Source organism: Pristiophorus japonicus, chromosome 21 (genome assembly GCF_044704955.1).
Source record: "Pristiophorus japonicus isolate sPriJap1 chromosome 21, sPriJap1.hap1, whole genome shotgun sequence".
NCBI classification, from domain to species: Eukaryota; Metazoa; Chordata; class Chondrichthyes; family Pristiophoridae; genus Pristiophorus; species Pristiophorus japonicus.
Window position 1 is genome coordinate 6,039,734 of NC_091997.1, and position 21,656 is coordinate 6,061,389.

General features: G+C 44.4%; 1 protein-coding gene across 2 annotated transcripts in view; it reads right to left on the bottom strand.

Annotated features, from left to right (window-relative positions):
- Window positions 1-20,948, bottom strand: part of LOC139233789 (ras-related protein Rab-5C) — a 51,028-nt gene extending 30,080 nt beyond the window's left edge. The window contains exons 1-2 of one of the 2 annotated variants that reach the window (XM_070864316.1): window positions 20,745-20,948; window positions 19,776-19,888 (exon numbers count right to left, since the gene is read on the bottom strand). The gene's annotated coding sequence lies outside the window, so the exon portion shown is untranslated. The remainder of the gene's footprint in view (window positions 1-19,775; window positions 19,889-20,744) is intronic. The other variant, XM_070864315.1, reaches the window with a different exon arrangement.
- Between the last annotated feature and the right edge of the window lie 708 nt (window positions 20,949-21,656).

Here is a 21,656-nt window from a genome sequence, read left to right on the forward strand (position 1 = left end):
ACCCAGCCCAACCAGTCCGCCCCACACAACTACGACACTCCTTGCACCACAACATTCTACACTCCACCCCAACCGGAGCCATGTGATCTCCATGGAGGCGGGAAAAAAAAAAAGATAAAAACCCAGGCCAATTTGGGAAAAAAAAAAATCTGGAAAAATTCCTCTGACCCATCCAGGCGATCGAAACTAGTCCAGATCAATCACCTTGGCTATATTCAATTCCCTGCAGTACTTACCATCGTATCTGCGCCAGCCAACAAGAATTATCCAGTCTAATCCCACTTACCAGCTCTAGGTCCGTAACCCTGCAGGTTACGGCACTTCAAGTGCCCATCCAAGCAGCTTTTAAATGTGAAGGTTTCTGCATACACCACCCTTCCAGGCAGTGAGTTTCAGACCTCCCCAACCTCTGCGTGAAGCTTCCCCTCAAATCCCCTCTGAACCTTCCGCCAACCACCCGAAAACCATGCCCCCTCGTAATTGACCACTCCACCAAGGGAAATACACCCTTGCTATCCACTATATCCAGGCCCCTCAAAATTTTAAACACCTTATTGAGGTCTCTCCTCAGCCTCCAAGGAGAACAAACCCAGCCTATCCAATCTGTCCTCATAGCTAAGATTCTCCATTCCAGGCAGCATTCTAGTAAATCTCCTCTGCACCCTCTCTCATGCAATCATATCCTTCCTAGAATAAGGCGACCAGAACTGTGGCCTAACCAGAGTATTGTACAATTTAAGCATAATCTCCCTGCTCTTGTATTCTATGCCTCAGCCAATAAAGGCAAGCATTCCATATGCCTTCTTAGCCATCTTATCCACCTGGCCTGCTACTTTCAGGGATCTGTGGACAAGCACTCCAAGGTCCCTTTGTTCATCTACACTATTAAGTGGCCTACCGTTTAATGCCTTTCCTTATTAGCCTGCCCCAAGTGCATTACCTCACACTTCTCCAAATTAAATTCCATTTGCCGCTGCTCTGCCCACCTGACGAGTAGATTGATATCCTCCTGCAGTTCATGACTTTCCTCTTCATTATCAACCACACAGCCAACTTTAGTGTCATCTGCAAACTTCTTAATCATATCCCTTATATTCAAATCTAGATCATTGATGTATGCCACAAAAAGCAAGGGACCCAGTACTGAGCCCTGCGGAACCTCACTGGAAACATCCTTCCAGTCACAAAAACATCCATCAACCATTACCCTTTGCTTCTTACCGCTAAGCCAATTTTGGATCCAACTTGCCACTTTCCCTGAATCCCGTGGGCTTTAACCTTAGTGTCCAGCCTGCCATGTGGGACATCAAAAGCTTTGCTAAAGTCCATATACACTACATTGTACACACTACCCTCACTGACCCTCCTGGTTACCTCCTCGAAAAATTCAATCAGGTTAATCTTCCCTTAACAAATCCATGCCGACTGTCCCTAATTAATCCTGGTCTTTCTAAATGTAGATTTATCCTGTCTTTCAGGATTTTTTCCAATAATTTTCCCACCAGCGGTTAGGCTGACAGGTCTGTAATTACTCCGTCTATCCCTTCTTAAAAAAGGGTACCACATTAGCAGTCCTCTAGTACCATGGCCAAATCCAGAGAGGACTGAAAAATGATGGTCGCCTCGGTTATTTCCTCTTTTACTTCACTTAACAGCCTGGGATGCATTTCATCTGGACCTGGGGATCTACTTTCAAAGCTGTTAAATCCCTTAATAACTCCCCTCGCACTATGAAATTCTGGATGAAATACACTCTCCTCCTCGATAGCAATATCCACATTGCCCCTTTCCTTTGTGAAAACTGACGCAAAGTATTTAAGAACCATACCAACATCATCTACCTCCACAGAGACTACCCTCATGGTCTCCAATAGGCCCTACCCTTTCTTTAATGATCCTCTTGCTCTTAATATATTTATAGAACATCTTTGGGTTTTCCTTAATTTTACTTGCCAAGAATTTCTCATGCTCTCAGCATTCCAAATATCCTTTTGAATTTTTGTGAACAGGACATATCTATTCCACATTGTTGGGTAGATACCAGTGTTGTAGCTGTACTGGAACAAGCTGGATTAGAGGCGTGGCTAGTTCTGGAAACATAGAAAATAGCTGCAGGAGTAGGCTTTCGAGCCTGCACCACCATTCAATAAGATCATGGCTGATCATTCACCTCAGTACCCCTTTCCTGCTTTCTCTCCATACCCCTTGATCCATTTAGCCGTAAGAGCCATATCGAACTCCCTCTTGAATATATCCAATGAACTGGCATCAACAACTGTCTGCGGTAGAGAATTCCATAGCTTAACCACTGAGTGAAGAAGTTTCTCCTCACCATAGTCCTAAATGGCTTACCCTTTGTCCTCAGACTGTCCCCTGGTTCTGGACATCCCCCAACATTGGGAACATTCTTCCTGCATCTAACTTGTCCAGTCCCATCAGAATTTTATACGTTTCTATGAGAACCCCTCTCATCCTTCAAAACTCCAGTGAATACAGGCCCAATCGAACCAGTCTCCCCTCACATTTCAGTCCTGCCATCCCAGGAATCAGTCTGGTGAACCTTCGCTGCACTCCCTCAATAGCAAGAACGCCCTTCCTCAGATTAGGAGACCAAAACTGAACACAATATTCCAGGTGAGGCCTCACCAAGGCCCTGTACAACTGCAGTAAGACCTCCCTGCTCCTATACTCAAATTCCCTAGCTATGAAGGCCAACATACCATTTGCCTTCTTCACCACCTGCTGTATCTGCATGCCAACTTTCAATGACTGATGTACCATGACACCCAGGTCTCGTTGCATCTCCCCTTTTCCTAATCTGCCGCCATTCAGATAATATTCTGCCTTCGTGTTTTTGCCACCAAAGTGGATAACCTCACATTTATCCAATTATACTGCATCTGCCATGCAGTTGCCCACTCACCTAACCTGTCCAAGTCACTCTGCAGCCTCTTAGCATCCTCCTCACAGCTCACACCACCACTCAGCTTAGTGTCATCTGCAAACTTGAAGATATTACATTCAATTCCCTCATCTAAATCATTGATGTATATTGTAAATAGCTGGGGTCCCAGCACTGAGCCCTGCGGCACCCCACTAGTCACAGTCTGCCATTCTGAAAAGAATCCGTTTATCTCGACTCTCTGCTTCCTGTCAACCAGTTCTCTATCCACGTCAGTACATTATCCCCAATGTGCTTTGATTTTGCACACCAATCTCTTGTGCGGGACCTTGTCAAAGGCCTTTTGAAAGTCCAAATGCACCACATCCACTGGTTCTCCCTTGTCCACTCTACCAGTTACATCCTCAAAAAATTCCAGAAGATTTGTTGAGCATGATTTCCCCTTCATAAACCCTTGCTGACTTGGACCGATCCGGTCACTGCTTTCCAAATGCGCTATTTCATCTTTAACAATTGATTACAACATTTTCCCCACTACTGATGTCAGGCTAACTGGTCTATAAATTACCCGTTTTCTCTCTGCCTCTTATAAAAGTGGTGTTACATTAGCTACCCTCTAGTCCATAGGAACTGATCCAGAGTCGATAGACTGTTGGAATGCATCCACTATTTCTAGGGCCACTTCCTTAACTAATCTGGGATACAGACCATCAGGCCCTGGGGATTTATTGGCCTTCAATCCCATCAATTTCCCTAACACAATTCTCCACCTAATAAGGATTTCCTTCAGTTCCTCCTTCTCATTAGACCCTCGGTCCCCTAGTATTTCCAGAAGGTTATTTGTGTCTTCCTTCGTGAAGACAGAACCAAAGTATTTGTTCAACTGGTCTGCCATTTCTTTGTCCCCATTATAAATTCACCTGAATCTGACTGCAAGGGACCTACGTTTGTCTTCACTAATCTTTTCCTCTTCACATATCCATAGAAGCTTTTGCAGTCAGTTTTTATGTTCCCAGCAAGCTTCCTCTCATACTCTATTGTTCTCTTCCTAATTAAACTCTTTGTTCTCCACTGCTGAATTATAAATTTCTCCTAGTCATCAGGTTTGCTGCTTTTTCTGGCCAATTTATATGCCTCTTCCTTGGATTTAACACTATCCTTAATTTCCCTTGTTAGCCACGGTTGAGCCACCTTCCCCGTTTTATTTTTACTTCAGACAGGATGTACAATTGTTGAAGTCCATCCATGTGATCTTTAAATGTTTGCCATTGTCTATCCACCATCAACCCTTTAAGTATCATTCGCCAATTTATTCAAACCAATTCACATCTCATACCATCAAAGTTACCTTTCCCTAAGTTCAGGACCCTAGTCTCTGAATTAACTGTCACTCTCCATCTTAATAAAGAATTCTACCATATTATGGTCACTCTTCCCTAAGGGGCCTCACAACAAGATTGCTAATTAGTCTTTTCTCATTACACATCACCCAGTCTAGGATGGCCAGCCCTCTAGTTGGTTCCTCGACATTGGTCTAGAAAACCATTCCTAATACACTCCAGGAAATCCTCTTCCACTGTATTGCTACCAGTTTGGTTAGCCCAATCTATATATGTAGATTAAAGTTACCCATGATAACTGCTGTACCCTTATTGCACACATCCCTTATTTCTTGTTTGATGCTGTCTCCAACCTCATTACTACTGTTTGGAGGGCTGTACACAACTCCCACTAGCGTTTTCTGCCCTTTGGTATTCTGCAGCTCTAACCATACAGATTCCACATCATCCAAGCTAATGTCCTTTCTTACTATTGCATTAATTTCCTCTTTAACCAGCAATGCTACCCCACCTCCTTTTCCTTTCTGTCTATCCTTCCTGAATGTTGAATATCCCTGGAGCACTGCAGCAGGGGCCCATAGCCTTTGCTGTATCCAGTGTGTCCCGTCGTTTCTTGATATCACGTGGAGTGAATCGAATTGGCTAAAGACTGGCTTGTGTGATGATGGGAACCTCAGGAGGAGGTAGAGATGGATCATCCACTCAGCACTTCTGGCTGAAGATGGCTGGAAATGTTTTAGCCTCATCTTTTGCACTCACGTGCTCAGCTCCACCATCATTGAGGATGGGGATGTTCATGTTAGTTCTTCTCCTGTTAGTTCTTTAATTGTCCACCACCATTCACAGCTGGATGTGGCAGAACTGCAGAGCTTTGGTTGTGGACTCACTTAACTCTGTCTATAGCATGTTGCTTCTGCTGTTTAGTATGCATGTAGTCCTGTACTGTAGCTGCACCTCATTTTTAGCTATGCCTGCTGCTGCTTCTGGTATGCTCTTCTGCATGCTTCATTGAACCAGGGTTGGTCCTCTGGCTTGATGGTAATGGTAGAATGAGCAATTACAGATTGTGGTGGCATACAATTCTGCTACTGACCCATAATGCCTCATGGATGCGCAGTTTTGAGCTGCTAGATCTATTCTGAATCTATCCCATTTAACACAGTGGTAGTACTACACAACAGGAAGAAGAGTGCCCTCAGTGTGAAGACTAATTAACCATGCCATCTCTTCCTGGCACCACTGAACTGACTTTTCATGTTATAGTTACTGAATTCCTGCTAAAGTACAAACCCCAGCATCGTTAGAAAAAAAAACTAAAAACCAAGGGAAAGCAAAGAAGCTAATGTTTGGCCCAGCTTCCCCAAGTGATGGCGAGCTCATATTTTGGTACTAAAGAGACTTGCATTTATATAGTGCCTTTCATGACCTCAGGATGTCCCAAAGTGCTTTAGTGAAGTACTTCTGAAGTGTAGTCACTCTTGTAAAGTAGTAAACACAGCAGCCAATTTGCACACAGCAAGCTCCTGCAAACAGCAATGTGATAATGACCAGAATCTATTTTTTGTGATGCTGATTGAGGGATAAATATTGGCCCCAGGACATCAGGAATAACTTCCCTGCACTGCTTCAAAATAGCACCATAGGATTTTTTACACCCACCTCAGAGCAGACATGGTCTCAGTTTAACGTTACATCCGAAAGACAGCACCTCTGACAGTGCAGCACCGCACTGGAGAGTCAGCCCAGATTTGTGCGCTCAAGTCTCTGGAGTGGGACTTGAACCCACAACTCATCAAACACCATCCCCATAACATTTCATTTAAAAAAAAATCCATTCTGGACACGGGCTTAATCTTTCATAAATTATTAGCCTAAACATGAGTGTTTTACAGGTGGGTGAAAAAGAAAAACAAATTTTGCAGCTTGCTATTTATATAGAATATATATAAAATCTTTTTGCTGTTTGGGGTAAAGAAAAAAGATTTTTTTTTTGAAAAAAGACAATTTTTCTGCTTTGAAGAAAAATCAGAGCAAGCTGAATAAATCAAAATGAGAAGGGAAGAGAAAGGCAGGAAGACAAACCTGCACATAGACAATTTACTTTCTCCAATCAGCTGGAATAACAAGCAAGAGGATTTCAGATATGCAGCCAGGGCAACTAACGGAACAAAACTATTTTCAGCTTCTCTCCCATCCCCGAAGCTAGTTATTTATTTAGCCCTAAATCATTAAATGCATGCTGGGGGATGCAGTTTTAGTTTAGTCTGTAATGTTGGTCTATGTGGACAGGGGAGTCAAGCTAAATTGGTTAGGAAGGACCAGAGGGCATGAGGATACATTACTTAAGCATAGAACTAGGTTAGCTATCTGGAGGAATGTCTCTGCACAGTGACCTCAGACAAGTTGCTGGTACAAGAGCGTGTGGGTTTGCTGCAAGCATTCAAAAGGGAGTTGGGAGAGTTTCTGAATGCGTACAAGGTATCGGGAACTTGTTTGATTGCCTTTAGAGACCAGAGAAGAATTTCCCAGCGGTTAATTACCCAAATTGGTCCATGGTCCTTTCAATTTTGTTTTGCTCCTCCGGTGGGTGGGGGGTGGGGCATAGTGTACAGGAGTTATACTGGGACATGCTGGTCTTTTCCTGTCCTTGGTGTTCATCTGTTTTAATGTATATGTAGTGTCAGTTTGCAGCACAGCAATACAGTTGTACCTCTCCAGTCCGGCCACCTCAGGACCTGACCGGTCGGTGCCTGAACAGAGAATTTCCCAAACCACAGGAGATCTTGCTGACCGGTGGACAGCACCCGGGCTCCTGTATGAGAGTGCCTGCCGTGGCAGCCTGTGCACAGCTCCCTCAGTACTCGTGCACACACACTGACTGACAGACAGACGCTCCCAGCTGATCGCCGAACACACTGGCTAATCAGCCAATCGAAACTTAAAAAAAAACCCTTCCTCTTCCGCAGGCCCAACTAATGCCGAACTACGGATGTTTCCACATGAAAGAGTCCCGGACTAGAGAGATACAACCTGTAGTTTGATCCAGCCTCAGGCTCTGGGCAGTGAAGTTCTGGCCTCCCCAATGCCATTCCTGTGACATTAGAAAACAAGTTGCCCTCAGGACGTTCACGCAATGTGTGGCCTGGGGCACAGCAGGAGAAAGAAAGGAGTTTACAGTGACATTTTCTCAAAAGCTTTCAATTGTGTGTGTTTGGCTAGCTGTAATATATACCATTGCACAACTAAAGGGGATTAATCCTACACTTCCAATGATAGAAACATAGAAAATAGGTGCAGGAGTAGGCCATTCAGCCCTTCGAGTCTGCACCGCCATTCAATGAGTTCATGGCTGAACACTCAACTTCAGTACCCCATTCCTGCTTTCTCGCCACACCCCTTGATCCCCCAATAGCAAGGACGACATCTAACTCCTTTTTGAATATATTTAGTGAATTGGCCTCCACAACTTTCTGTGGTAGAGAATTCCACAGGTTCACCACTCTCTGGGTGAAGAAGTTTCTCCTCATCTCAGTCCTAAATGGCTTACCCCTTATCGTAACAATGTGACCCCTGGTTCTGGATTTCCCCAACATTGGGAACATTCTTCCAGCATCTAACCTGTCCAAACCCGTCAGAATTTTAAACGTTTCTATGAGGTCCCCTCTCATTTGTCTGAACTCCAGTGAATACAAGCCCAGTTGACCCAGTCTTTGATATGTCAGTCCTGACATCCCAGGAATCAGTCTGGTGAACCTTCGCTGCACTCCCTCAATAGCAAGAATGTCCTTCCTCAAGTTAGGAGACCAAAACTGTACACAATACTCCAGGTGTGACCTCACCAAGGCACTGTACAACTGTAGTAACACCTCCCTGCCCCTGTACTCAAATCCCCTCGCTATGAAGGCCAACATGCCATTTGCTTTCTTAACCGCCTGCTGTACCTGCATGCCAACCTTCAATGACTGATGTACCATGACACCCAGGTCTCGTTGCACCTCCCCTTTTCCTAATCTGTCACCATTCAGATAATAGTCTGTCTGTTTTTGCCACCAAAGTGGATAACCTCACATTTATCCACATTATACTTCATCTGACATGCATTTGCCCACTCACCTAACCTATCCAAGTCACTCTGCAGCCTCATAGCATCCTCCTCGCAGCTCACACTGCCACCCAACTTAGTGTCATCCGCAAATTTGGAGATACTATATTTAATCCCCTCATCTAAGTCATTAATGTACAATGTAAACAGCTGGGGCCCAGCACAGAACCTTGCGGTACCCCACTAGTCACTGCCTGCCATTCTGAAAAGTACTCATTTACTCCTACTCTTTGCTTTCTGTCTGCCAACCAGTTCTCAATCCACGTCAACATACTACCACAATCCCATGTGCTTTAACTTTGCATATTAATCTCTTGTGTGGGATCTTGTCGAAAGCCTTCTGAAAGTCTGAGGGACAATCTATGATGATGATGATGGTGTTCAATTACCTTGGGTTATTGGGTTTTACTTTGGAGGAGAAGAAGGACTCATTATAAAATTTCAATCCATGGAATCACGTGACATGAAACTGTGACCAGCTGACCACATCAACTGGTTCGCCCTTATCCACTCTACTGGAAACATCCTCAAAAAATTCCAGAAGATTTGTCAAGCATGATTTCCCCTTCACAAATCCATGCTGACTTGGACCTATCATGTCACCTCTTTCCAAATGCGCTGCTATGACATCCTTAATAATTGATTCCATCATTTTACCCACTACTGATGTCAGGCTGACCGTTCTATAATTCCGTTTTCTCTTTCCCTCCTTTTTTAAAAAAGTGGGGTTACATTGGCTACCCTCCACTCGATAGGAACTGATCCAGAGTCTATGGAATGTTGGAAAATGACTGTCAATGCATCCGCTATTTCCAAGGCCACCTACTCTGGGATGCAGTCCATCAGGCCCTGGGGTTTTATCTGCCTTCAATCCCATCAATTTCCCCAACACAATTTCCCGACTAATAAGGATTTCCCTCAGTTCCTCCTTCATACTAGACCCTCTGACCCCTTTTATATCCGGAAGGTTGTTTGTGTCCTCTTTAGTGAATACAGAACCAAAGTACTTGTTCAATTGGTCTGCCATTTCTTTGTTCTCTGTTATGACTTCCCCTGATTCTGACTGCAGAGGACCTACGTTTGTTATTTACTAACCTTTTTCTCTTTACATAGCTATACAAACTTTTGCAGTCTATTTTAATGTTCCCTGCAAGCTTCCTCTCGTACTCTATTTTCCCTGCCCTAAATCAAACCCTTTGTCCTCCTCTGCTGAGTTCTAAATTTCTCCCAGTCCCCGGGTTCACTGCTATTTCTGGCCAATTTGTATGCCACTTCCTTGGCTTTAATACTATCCCTGATTTCCCTTGATAGCCACGGTTGAGCCACCTTCCCTTTTTTATTTTTACGCCAGACAGGGATGTACAATTGTTGTAGTTCATCCATGCGGTTTCTAAATGTCTGCCATTGCCCATCCACAGTCAACCCCTTAAGTATCATTCGCCAATCTATCCCAGCCAATTCACACCTCATACCTTCAAAGTTACCCTTCTTTAAGTTCTGGACCATGGTCTCTGAAGTAACTGTTTCATTCTCCATCCTAATGTAGAATTCCGCTATATTATGGTCACTCTTTCCCAAGGGGCCTCGCACAACGAGATTGCTAATTAATCCTCTCTCATTACATAACACCCAGTCTAAGATGGCTTCCCCCCTAGTTGGTTCCTTGACATATTGGTCTAGAAAACCATCCCTTATGTACTCCATGAAATCCTCCTCCACCGTATTGTTTCCAGTTTGGTTAGCCCAATCTATATGCATATTAAAGTCACCCATGATAACTGCTGCACCTTTATTGCATGCACCCCTAATTTCCTGATTGATGCCCTCCCCAACATCATTACTACTGTTTGGAGGTCTGTACACAATTGCCACTAACGTTTTTTGCCCTTTGGTATTCTGCAGCTCTACCCATATCGGGCCCAAGTTTCCACACGATAAAAAACGGGCGCCCCACCGAGCTGGGCGCCCGTTTTTCGGTGCCTAAAACGGCACCGGAAAAAAAACTCGATTCTGGAGAGTCCTGCAGCTCCTTGTCTGTTTGGCGCGGCGTCCAGGGGGGCGGAGCCTACACTTGCGCTGATTTTGTACGTGTGAGGGGGCGGGTACTATTTAAATTAGTTTTTTCCTGCCGGCAACCCTGCGCGTGCGCGTTGAGCGTTCGCGCATGCGCAGTGTGAAGGAAACATTGGCACTCGGCCATTTTTGTAGTTCTTTGTAGCTGTTTACTTTTTGAACATTTTTTAATAAAAGCACATTGCCATCAGCACTGAGGCTTCCTGCAGCCTTCTCACTGTCTCCTTCCCGCCCGCCGTCTGGAACAGCTTCTCCTCTCCTCCCCGCTGCATTTGGGCAGGCGGGCCTGCACTCCCTCCCGCCATCTGGAACGTCTTCTTTCCCCCCCCCCGCTGCGTTCGGGCGGGCAGGCCCGCACTCCCTCCCTCCCGCCGTCGGGAACGGCTTCCTCCCACCCACCCCCCGCTGCGTTCGAGCGGGCGGGCCCGCACTCCCTCCCTCGGGAACGACTTCCTCTCCCTGCCGTCGGGAACGAACGAACGAACTTGTGAGGCTGGCTGAAGCACTCACACACACAGGTAGGAAGATGGTTTATTTAATTTTTTCTTTGCTTATAAATGTTTATTCAGGTTGGATTTATTTGTATAATATTTGTACAAGTATAAATAAGGATTTATTGTAGAATTTAATAACTTCCCTCCCCCCCCCCCCCACCTCGTTCTGGACGCCTAATTTGTAACCTGCGCCTGATTTTTTAATGTGTAGAACAGGTTTTTTCAGTTCTACAAAAATCTTCACTTGCTCCATTCTAACTTAGTTTGGAGTACGTTTTCACTGTGGAAACTTTGAAATCAGGCGTCAGTGGCCAGACACGCCCCCTTTTGAAGAAAAAAATTCTGTTCCAAAGCAGAACTGTTCTAACTGACTAGAACTGCAGAAAAAAAAGTGGAGAATTGCGATTTCTAAGATAGTCCGTTCTCCACCAGTTGCTCCTAAAAAATCAGGCGCAAATTATGTGGAAACTTGGGCCCATAGATTCCACATCATCCAAGCTAATGTCCTTCCTAACTATTGCATTAATCTCCTCTTTAACCAGCAATGCTACCCCACCTCCTTTTCCTTTTATTCTATCCTTCCTGATGCTTTGTAACCAGCAGTGAGAAGCTGCACGTGTCAATTATCCTACACTGAACACCTTCAAATCAAGAATTTCTGCATTAACTGCTCAGTAATTTGCTCTGATTTTGTACAAATCTGCACCTACACCATCTACAGCCCAAGAGGTCAAGACACCCTCTCTAAACCAATGCTGCCCTCAAACCCCAAATGTTGGGAGATGCAGAAACATGGTAGGTAGAAGCACACTCAAGTCTTCCATACACAAGGAAGTTAGCACCAGTACCATTGTTATGCTAACTATAGACTGGCAACTGAATGTTTGAAGATGCAATACCACTTCCTCCTCCATGGCACAGCATCCTCGCACTCCAGTGAGCTAACCACGAAACCACCATTAATATCTTTAAACCACTTCTTCAATCTCCCATTTCCCTTTTGGGTGAAAATAAAACAAAATGAGTCAGAGTCCTCCACAGTTTCTGGCAGCAATTCTATTCCACACGTAGCTACAACTGGAGTAGTGCAGTGATCATGGTGCCAGTCTAGCAACCAGAGGCCACAAATACAGATTTGATAACAAATCTGGTAATCTGTAAGAAATAAAACCCAAAAGTGGCCAGACTGACATAAAACTCAACTGGTTTACTAATGTCCTCAGGAAAGGGAACCTGCCAATGCTACCTAGTCTGACTTACACTAGTTCATATTACATGGTTAACTCTTGATGCTTCTTAAGTGTGTAAACCATTGCTTTCTATCACCATCATCTTAGGACAACTAGGGATGGACAATAAATGTGGCCTTGCCAGCAGTGCCCTTATCCAGAGGTCCAAACAATAGCCTAAATCAGTTTGTCTCTCTTCTGACCCAAGATGTCAAAAAATAGCTCCACCTGCTGTTAACAGTCCAAGAACTAAAACTGCTAGCCCATTTGGCTCAAATTCAAGAAATGATTTGTGCAGGAGATGCATCCATTTAACCACAGCAATATCTGCAGTTAAGCTTGCTTCATATGAGGTCAACTATGCTGCAAGTCTTTCTGTACACATTTGATGAGATTCAACGGTCTGGAGGTAATTTGTATGTGGCTGCACAAAAACTGCTCTGCTCAACTACCTTTTACACTGCATTTCCTGGCTGCTGCAAGTGTCCACATGAAGATTACATTGCAAGTCACATTCACTGTTAAATCCAATTTTCAAAACAACTGGCCACCCGAACTATACAATCACATGCTCCTCTCTACCAAACAGCACAGCAATCCAATTCTGTCAAACCCAGTCCACTAAATTTGGGACATTTTCTATATGTATACTGCAGGGTCCACCACTGATTTCATTTTGTTAGAACTGCAAGTTCTAATTTTTTTAAATTCAGAACCCAAAGCTTTTTTGGCTGGGGGCAGGGAAGAATATTTGTAACAGCAGCTGATGGAAGCCATAGATTTCATTTAAAATATCCCATACAGAACACCACCCATTTATCAAAGCTCATACAGACTGAAATCAGATAGTTAGAGGTGGGTGGGTAGTGTAGAATGCAAATGGTTCTGGTATCAGCCTTTGCCAGAGTCTCCCAGCTTTTAGCAAAATACAAAAAAGGAAATGGACAATGTCAAAGATGGTTCTATAATCACTCGGTACAACAACTTTAAGTTACAGAACTTTCAGTTCCTTGCTCACAATAGAAACTGCAAGCAAAATGGTGATTGGGCTCAAGCTAACTTGTGAATGGATGAAAGGGGCATTTTTTTCCAGAAGTATTGCAGATCCATAGAACATAGATTCATGTGAACACTTAAAAGGCAATATTAGCAGTTAAATATGGAAAGTTAGGCAGGCTGAAGAGAAAAAAAATCATTTCTACTAAAAATCTAAATTTTCAATCCATGTTATTAGCAGATCATACTACAGGTTTGCCTCAGGACCTCTGGAAAAGGGGAGAGGTAGGAGAACTGGGGTGCCATGTCCCACTGTTATCCAGTTACTCCTGTTGTAAAGTGCACACGAACAGGATACACCTGGATTATGATGGGCATTGGCGACTACTGCTAACTCCCACAGCGTGTTGAACATAAAGCATGCAAAGGCACTTCACAGGGGCTTTATCAAACATAATTTGACACCAAGCCACATGAGATATTAGGGCAGATAAAAAAGGTAGGTTTTAAGGAACATCTTAAAAAGGAGGAAAGAAAGGGAGAGGCGGAGCGGTTTAGGAAGGAAATTCCAGAGCTTAAGGGCCCTGGCAGCTGGGGGCACGGCCACCAACGGTGGAGTGATTTGGGCATTCCCGATTTCAGAGGTCAGAATTAGAGGAGTGCAGATATCGGAGGATTATGGGGCTGAGGTAGGGAGGGGTGAGGCCATGGAGGAATTTGAAAACAAGGGTGACAATTTTAAAATCGAGGCAATCTGGACCTAATGTAGGTCAGCGAGCACAGGACTGACAAACACGAAGACTGACCACTTATGCAAGGCGCTGGAGGATTGCCAGGATCCATGAATCTATACCACTATGATTCAGTACCTTCAGACATTTAAACATGTTGTGGAATTTTTGTAACACAAGGGCCTTGCATCTCTTGGATTTGGATTCAAATCTAGCCCACTGATGGGAAATGTCTCCAGTTTTCTGGCTGTAAATACCCTCTGAAGTTGGTTTAGGCCCTTTTTTAATTTTTAATACACTTGAGTCAACAGCACAGAATTGGTCCCAAATGGCAATTCCACTCATGCCATGGGAGACTGATGTGGGAAATAAAATCTATACACAGTAGGGACCTCTGCTCAGATTGTGTCAGAGCAAAGGGAGCTTTAGTCTATCTGCCAATATTGTGCCTGGGAGTGCTTAATGGTGACACCGTGTCTGAAAGGGCAAATGTTATATACCCCTGTACTAACATCTCTCACCTCTAAGCTTATAAAAAGATTGGGTGGGGGGTGGGGGTTTGCAAGAGGTTAAAAAAAACTAAGCTTACTACACAGCATTTGTTACAGAATAGAAACGATGTCGATCACTATTAAAATGGAAGCTGTGTAAAAGGCATGGAGGGACAAGTTAAGAATCCTGGAAATGTTCATCCCAAGTCATGCATACATGAAGTCTGTTCACTCAATGAATAACATTACTTCTGACTAAGCAAATTTTGTCATGCAAAATCAATCTATATATACTTCAAACAAGAGCCATAAACCGATCCCTGCATCTTCAAAATCAAGTTTGATCAGGTCAAGGAATGCATAAAGAAATTAGGCAGATCAGTTAAATGAGAATCACATTCCTCCCTACCCTCAAGCCATACCTAGTACATGCTCACTATTGACACCTCCTGGTAAGAGTTATATTTTGAAAAAGTCTCATTTATCAGTCAACTTAATTTCAGCAAGAAAGACAACACCCAAACAGATGTAGAAGAACGGCAAAGGAACTGAACTGCACTAGTATCTGGATGAATCCTGTGAAATAGCCAGGGATACCTTCTACATCCCAGATACAAAGTGGAGAAATTAAGACCTAGTTTATCCACAGATCAAACTTGAAAGAAAATCCATGATGAAAGCAAGGATGCTAGATGCAAACTCGAAGGGGCGCTGAGACCAAGTATGTGATATTAAAACTGAAAAGCCAAAACCTTGCAAAGACTGTCCCTTCCAACCCACTTGAAACCTTGCGTCTTATTGCTCAATTTTACTTCAAAATACGCCGTGATAAAAAGATCAAATTTGTAAGATCACAGATTGTGTGAACTATTGATGGAAGTAAAATCTAAAAATGTTGATAAATTGACTCTTTAAAAAAAAAAGGAGCATGGCATGTGCCACTGGAAAACCCCAAGATCCAATAAACCTCAAGTTAACTGTAGGCCTTTCAAAAGTTGTACTCCAATGGTAGTCTAAAGACAGCAGAATTTTCACTCACCCTTCCTCACCACTTTCAACACCAATAAATTTGTACTTGTGCCCCAGTAACATTGCTTCCAAAGAAGGGAAATTGTGTCAAAGATACTTCACAAAAATACTGCACTGCAAGTATCAAAGATATAGTTAATGCAAAAATTAGTCATGTGCTTAGGACTAATGCAGTAGTAACAAGAATGAAAATCTTGAGTTACTACAAATATAAAACGGGTCAGATTTTCTGTTGAACATTGAGTGGTTCACATTTCCATTCAAGAATGAAATTGAAGTACTGCTTAAATTTAAAAAATAAAAAGAGATGTGCTTTTTCTTCTGCTCTTGGTTTTGGGAATTCCCCCTCTCCCCATCCTGCCACATTCACAACACGTGCATATTTCTAAAAAGCAGCACCCGAGCTATGCACACCTATACATGCGCAATCATTACCACTTTATATTCATGCAGTAGTTGCAAATATCCAGACACCAAGTTAAAATAAAAGGGAAGCACTTTAGATTCATTCTCTGTTCTCTATCGGACAAAGCTGGGTGAAAGGGACATTATACCCAGGGTTAGGGCAGGAAAAACATCAACCCTCAATCTCCAGTATGACTTCAGCAGCTACTGACAAAGCAACATTGGGAATTATACTCATACAGCACAGGAGGTGGCCTTTTGGCCTATCATGCCTGTGCCAGCTCTTTGAAAAAGTCATCCAATGACTCCCCTGCTCTTTCCCCATAAGCCTGCATTTTTTTTTTTCCTTTTAAAGTATATATCCAATTCTCTTTTGAAAGTTAGAATTGAATCTGCTTCCACCAACCTTTCAGGCAGGTTCCAGATCATCATAACACACTTGAAAAAAAAGTGTCTCCCCACCGGTCCTGTCTCCCCCCCACTGCGGTCTCTGACCCTCCTGTCAGTGGGAACAGTTTCTCCTCATTTACTTCATCAAAACCCCTCATCATTTTGAACACCTCTATCAAATCTCCCTTTAACCTTCTCTGCTCCAACCAGAACAATCCCCACTTCCTCAGTCTCTCCATATAAATGAGGACCCTCATTCCTGGTACCATTCTGAAATGCAGCCTGAAGACAGGGTTCCCTGTTCAACTCATTTCTCCTTGCACAGCATATACCCTTAAACTGAAAAGGTAAGAAAATAACAGGTGCACTATACCCAGAGCAGAGTGAAGAACTGAGTGGTTATAGAGATAGTGGATGCATTGGTTGTCATCTTCCAAAATTACATTGATTCTGAAAAAGGTTCCCATGGATTGGAAGATAGCAAATATAACCCCACTATTTAAAGAAGGGAGAGAGAAAACAGGGAACTACAGAACAGGTAGCTGGACATCAGTAGTAGCGAAAATACTAGAATCTATTAAGGACACTTAGGGCACTTAGAAAATACGAATACGATCGGACAGAGCCAAAACAGATTTATAAAAGGGAAATCATGTTTGACAAATCTAAAAGTTTTTTCAGGCTGTAACTAGCAGAATAGATAAGGGGGAACCAGTGAATGATGTGTTTTTGGATTTTCAGAAGGCATTCGATAAGGTGCCACACAAGAGGTTATTAAAGAAAATTAGGGCTCATAGGATTGGGGGTAAAATACTAGCATGGATTGAGGATTAGTTAACAGACAGAAAACAGAGTAGGAATAAACGGGTCATTTTGAGGTTGGCAGGGTGTAACTAGTGGGATACCGCAAGGATCAGTGCTTGGGCCTCAGCTATCCACAATCTATATCAATGATTTGGATGAGGGGACCAAATGTAATATATCCAAGTTTGCTGATACAAATCTGGGTGGGAATGTAAATTGTGAGGTGTATGCAAAGAGGCTTCAAGGGGATATACACAGGCTGAGTGGGCAAGAATGTGGCAAACAGAATATAATGTGGAGAAATGTGAAGTTATCCACTTTGGTAGGGAAAATAGAAAAGCAGAGTATTTTTTTTTAAATGGTGAGATTGGGAAATGTTGGTGTTCAGAGGGACCTCAGTGTCCTTGTACACAAAATCACAAAGTTAACATGCAGGCACAGCAAGCAATTGAGAGCAAATGGTATGTTGGCCTTTATTACAAGAGGATCGAGCACAAGAGTAAAGACGTCTTACTGCAATTATACAGGGCTTTTGAGAGACCACACCTGGAATATTGTGCAAAGTTTTGGTCTCCTTACCCAAGGAAGGATATACCTGTACTTGCCCTAGAGGAAGTGCAACAAAGGTTCACCAGACTGATTGCTGGGATGGGGGGAGGGAAGAAATTGTCCTCGGAGGAAAGAGTGAGTAGACTCGGTCTATATTCGAGTTTAGAAGAATGAGGGGGGTTCTCATTGAAACATACCAATTTCTTACAGGGCTTAACAGAGTAGATGCAGGAAGGGGAATCTAGAACCAGGGGTCACAGTCTCAGAATAAGGGGTCAGCCATTTTAGGACCGAGGCGAGGAAATATTTCTTCACTCAGAGGGTTGTGAATCTTTGGCATTATCCTACCCCAGAGGGCTGTGGAAACTGAGCCATTGAGCATATTCAAGACAGATTGATAAATTTTAGGATATTAAGGGAATCAAGAGATGTGGGGATAGTGCCGGCAAGTGGAGTTGAAGTAGATGATCAACCATGATCTCACTGAATGGTGGAGCAGGCTTTGAGACAAATGGCCTACTCCTGCTCCCATTTCTTATGTTAATCAACCTGCCTTACTTTTAAGGCTAGTGGACAAAAATATTTATATTTGCTGGTCTGAAGATTACTTCCTGCAACCTACAAAACAAAAACTTACTATATGGACAAGCTCCTCATCCTTGCAAATGTCTATTAGATCCAGTTTGTAATTTTTTTTTTAAAAAACGTGCAAAATTAGCATGGTCATGTATCTCTGCTATAGATTAGCAGTCACACCTGTGGGCAGACTTCACTTTTTTGAACCCTCACATTATTATTTGTCCAATTCCAAACTAGTGACATACCTTTTTTACAACAATTGTGTCTCAAACACTTTGTAAATAAAAGAGAGGCACTAGGGATGCAGAAGCACAGAAATTCAGATATATAGGACATATATATTTCTATTAACTAAGCAGGAAGAAATACAATGGTGTATAGATGAGGCACTGATGTAGCCTCAGACCAATCTGAAGGGAATACATTTGCCATACATCCCTCTTATATGCAGAATTTGACCAATACCATCCCACTGCTTCTGATTTTAGCCCGTCAACTACCATTTAACAAGTTTACAAATATTCACACTGTACAGTAAGTAACAAAATTACCAGCTCATATCTGCACACTCTAGCGCTGCAGAACCTAATCTTAGGGGTTTAGCTCCAACACAAAAACATTCTACACTGGAAGGATTAAAAACTGCTAAAAATAGAGTCTTTCAAAATCATTTGAGATTGGTACACTACTATTTTTAGGATTTGAAAGAATCCACTGGTACTTTTGAGATCTTTGCAGGCCTATGTACTTAATTGCATGATACACAGCAACAAATGGGATGTTTAACAATCGATAGTAGCTGTGGTCTCTTCCAATATGCCTAGGACTATTCAATGAACAACTCTGACAACTAGATCAGACTGCAGTATTTGCAACAGAACCTTAGACTCAATCTACTCATGAACATACTTATAGAATGCACTGCTGTACTTCCTTGTTTGTGTTTCATTTTGCAGGCTGGAAAGGGAATTGCAGAATAGTGGTTCTTTGCTCACTCAAAATGGACTACACAAGTGCAAATACCCTGGAAATGGAGAAATGTGTAATTCTACAACAGAAGGGGAACGTTTTAGCTGGAATTACAGACCAATAGACCCACCAATACAGAATTACAAAACAAGGTTCAAAAAGGATCTCTACATCTACAAACTCAAATCTCCCTGCAAGAGCTTCACTCTACATTTTAAACTATTATACCAAATGTGTGGAGATACATCTGTGCAGTTTTACTTAAAAAAGCACATTGCCCCATCCTACATCCAGATATTCGATCCTTCAATGTGAAAAGCTTCAATTCTGCACTTGTATCCTGCTTCATCCACCAAAAGTGAGCTATATACATACACACTGTACTGGAGCAGTTACCCCTTTTATAAAAGTTGCTAAAATTGTTATTTGCTCTGAGCCAAGTGACAACAATACGAGCGACGAATGTGTCTTTAAAGGGATACGCATTACAAAAACACAAAGTTCACAACATTAAAAAAGTCAAATCCAAAAAAAAGTGACCTGTGATTAAAGCATACTAATTAATATATTAAAAAAAGATAACAGGGGGGGAAAAAAAAAAGGAAAGCCGGATGGGAGGCTAACTAGCAACTGGATTCAATGGGAGTTTATTATTTCTGACTGCAACAACAACAAAAAAAGTTAACATTCACCTGAAGCTTTGTACTGTGCCCCGGATTTGTTTCGCAATAAACTCTTGTAAAGCAGCTGACTCGGTGCAGAAACTATGATTCACTGGGACTCATTCGAAGCTTTTGTATACAATCTTTTTTAAAAAAAAATATAGTTTAAAAAACACATCCAACGTCAATGTTTTTGAAAAAAAAAAATCAGGAACAATGTACCATTTTATATTGGGCACCAAGTTGCACCCAATCCCTCCCTGGAATGTTGTGAAAGTTCTCCTCCACCAACAAGGGTTTTATTTGCACTATTTAAAGTTCTGAGCAACATCAGCGAGGGGAGGGGGAGCGGGGCGGGAGGGGAGCGGGAGAGAGGAGGGGAGGGGGGGGGGGGAGGGAGAGGAGGGGAGGGGGGGGGGAGAGGAGGGGAGGGGGGGGGGGGAGAGGAGGGAGGGGGGGGGGAGAGGAGGGGAGGGGGGGGGGAGAGGAGGGGAGTGGGGGGAGAGGAGGGGGGGGGGGGGGAAGAGGAGGGGAGGGGGGGGGGGAAGAGGAGGGGAGGGGGGGGGGAAGAGGAGGGGGGGGGGGGGGGAGAGGGTGGGAGAGGGGGGGGGAGAGGGTGGGAGAGGGGGGGAGGAGGGGGGGAGGAGGGGGGGAGAGAGGGGGGGAGAGAGGGGGGGAGAGAGGGGGGGGAGCGGGAGGGAGCGGGGGGGTGGGGAGGGAGCAGGGGGGGGGAGAGGGGGGAGCGGGGGGGGGAGCGGGAGGAGGGAGAGGGGGGAGCGGGAGGAGGGGAGAGAGCAGGGGGGAGAGGGAGAGGGGGGAAGGGAGAGGGGGGGAGGGGGGTGGGGGAAGGGGGAGGGAGGTGGGGGAAGGGGGAGGGGGCTGGGAGTGCACCGGGTTTAACAGGGGTGGGGAATGCCCGACCCCCTCCCCCTGGCTGCCAGCTGAACTTGGCCCTGCTCTGGGCAGCGGACAGGCCCGAACCAAACGGCGGGCCTTTACCTCAACAGGCGCAGCTCCTCACGCGGCGGCGGCAATGGGGCGAGGCCGCTCTTCCCTCCAACTCTGGAACCACTTCCCCTCTCCTCTCCGCTTCCACTTCAGATCTTTTTTTAAAAAAAACTCCAGGCCCAAGCCTCGGCCTCCACTTCCGCCTTTCCGCTTTCGCAGCGCCCCGCCCCTCCCATTCCCGTCCGGAACTGCGCGGGGGGGCGGGGGGGGGGCGGGAGTGAGGGGAGGAGGGGGCGGCGCTGCTTCCTGGGCTGATTGACATCGCCGCCCGCCAATCGGCAGGCCGGGCGGCCGCCCAGCGCGAGCGGTAGGGTGACGCTCGGCAGCCAATTGCGTGGCCGCACGATTTGGAGACGGGCCCAATGGCAGCGGCGCCCGAGCATGTCGGGAGTTGTAGTCCCGCCAAGGTGACTTTGTGCGGACGGGTCCCCGGCGGTGCAAACACTACATTACCCAGAGGTCACAGCGGAACGGGGCCCCTGAAGCTCCTTGGGGGAGTGAGGATTGATTGACAGAGGCATCCCCTGTGGGCTGGGGCACTCTGTGCCAAGAATGCAGAGTCGTGGGCTGATTTTATAGAATTGCATTTGTATCACTGAAGTATATACACTGGAATTCCAGGCAGTTGTGCTTTGTGGCAACATATTTCAATTGGGTCTTTTGAAGACCTGTCAAAGCTCATTCACTGGGTCTGATCTCATTCCCCTTTAAGAATAAAGTCTATTTTGTTGCATCACACTGTTAAAAAAAGAATACAGCCTCAAGTGTTCAAATGATTCTGGTCTGCCCCACAGGTTTGGATAAATTTTACTCCTAGACTTTGCCAGTGGCTGATAGCAGGGAGATTCCTCTGTCGTTGCCGCAGTCGGACTTGTCCACTTTTTTAAAAGATGGTCACGATCA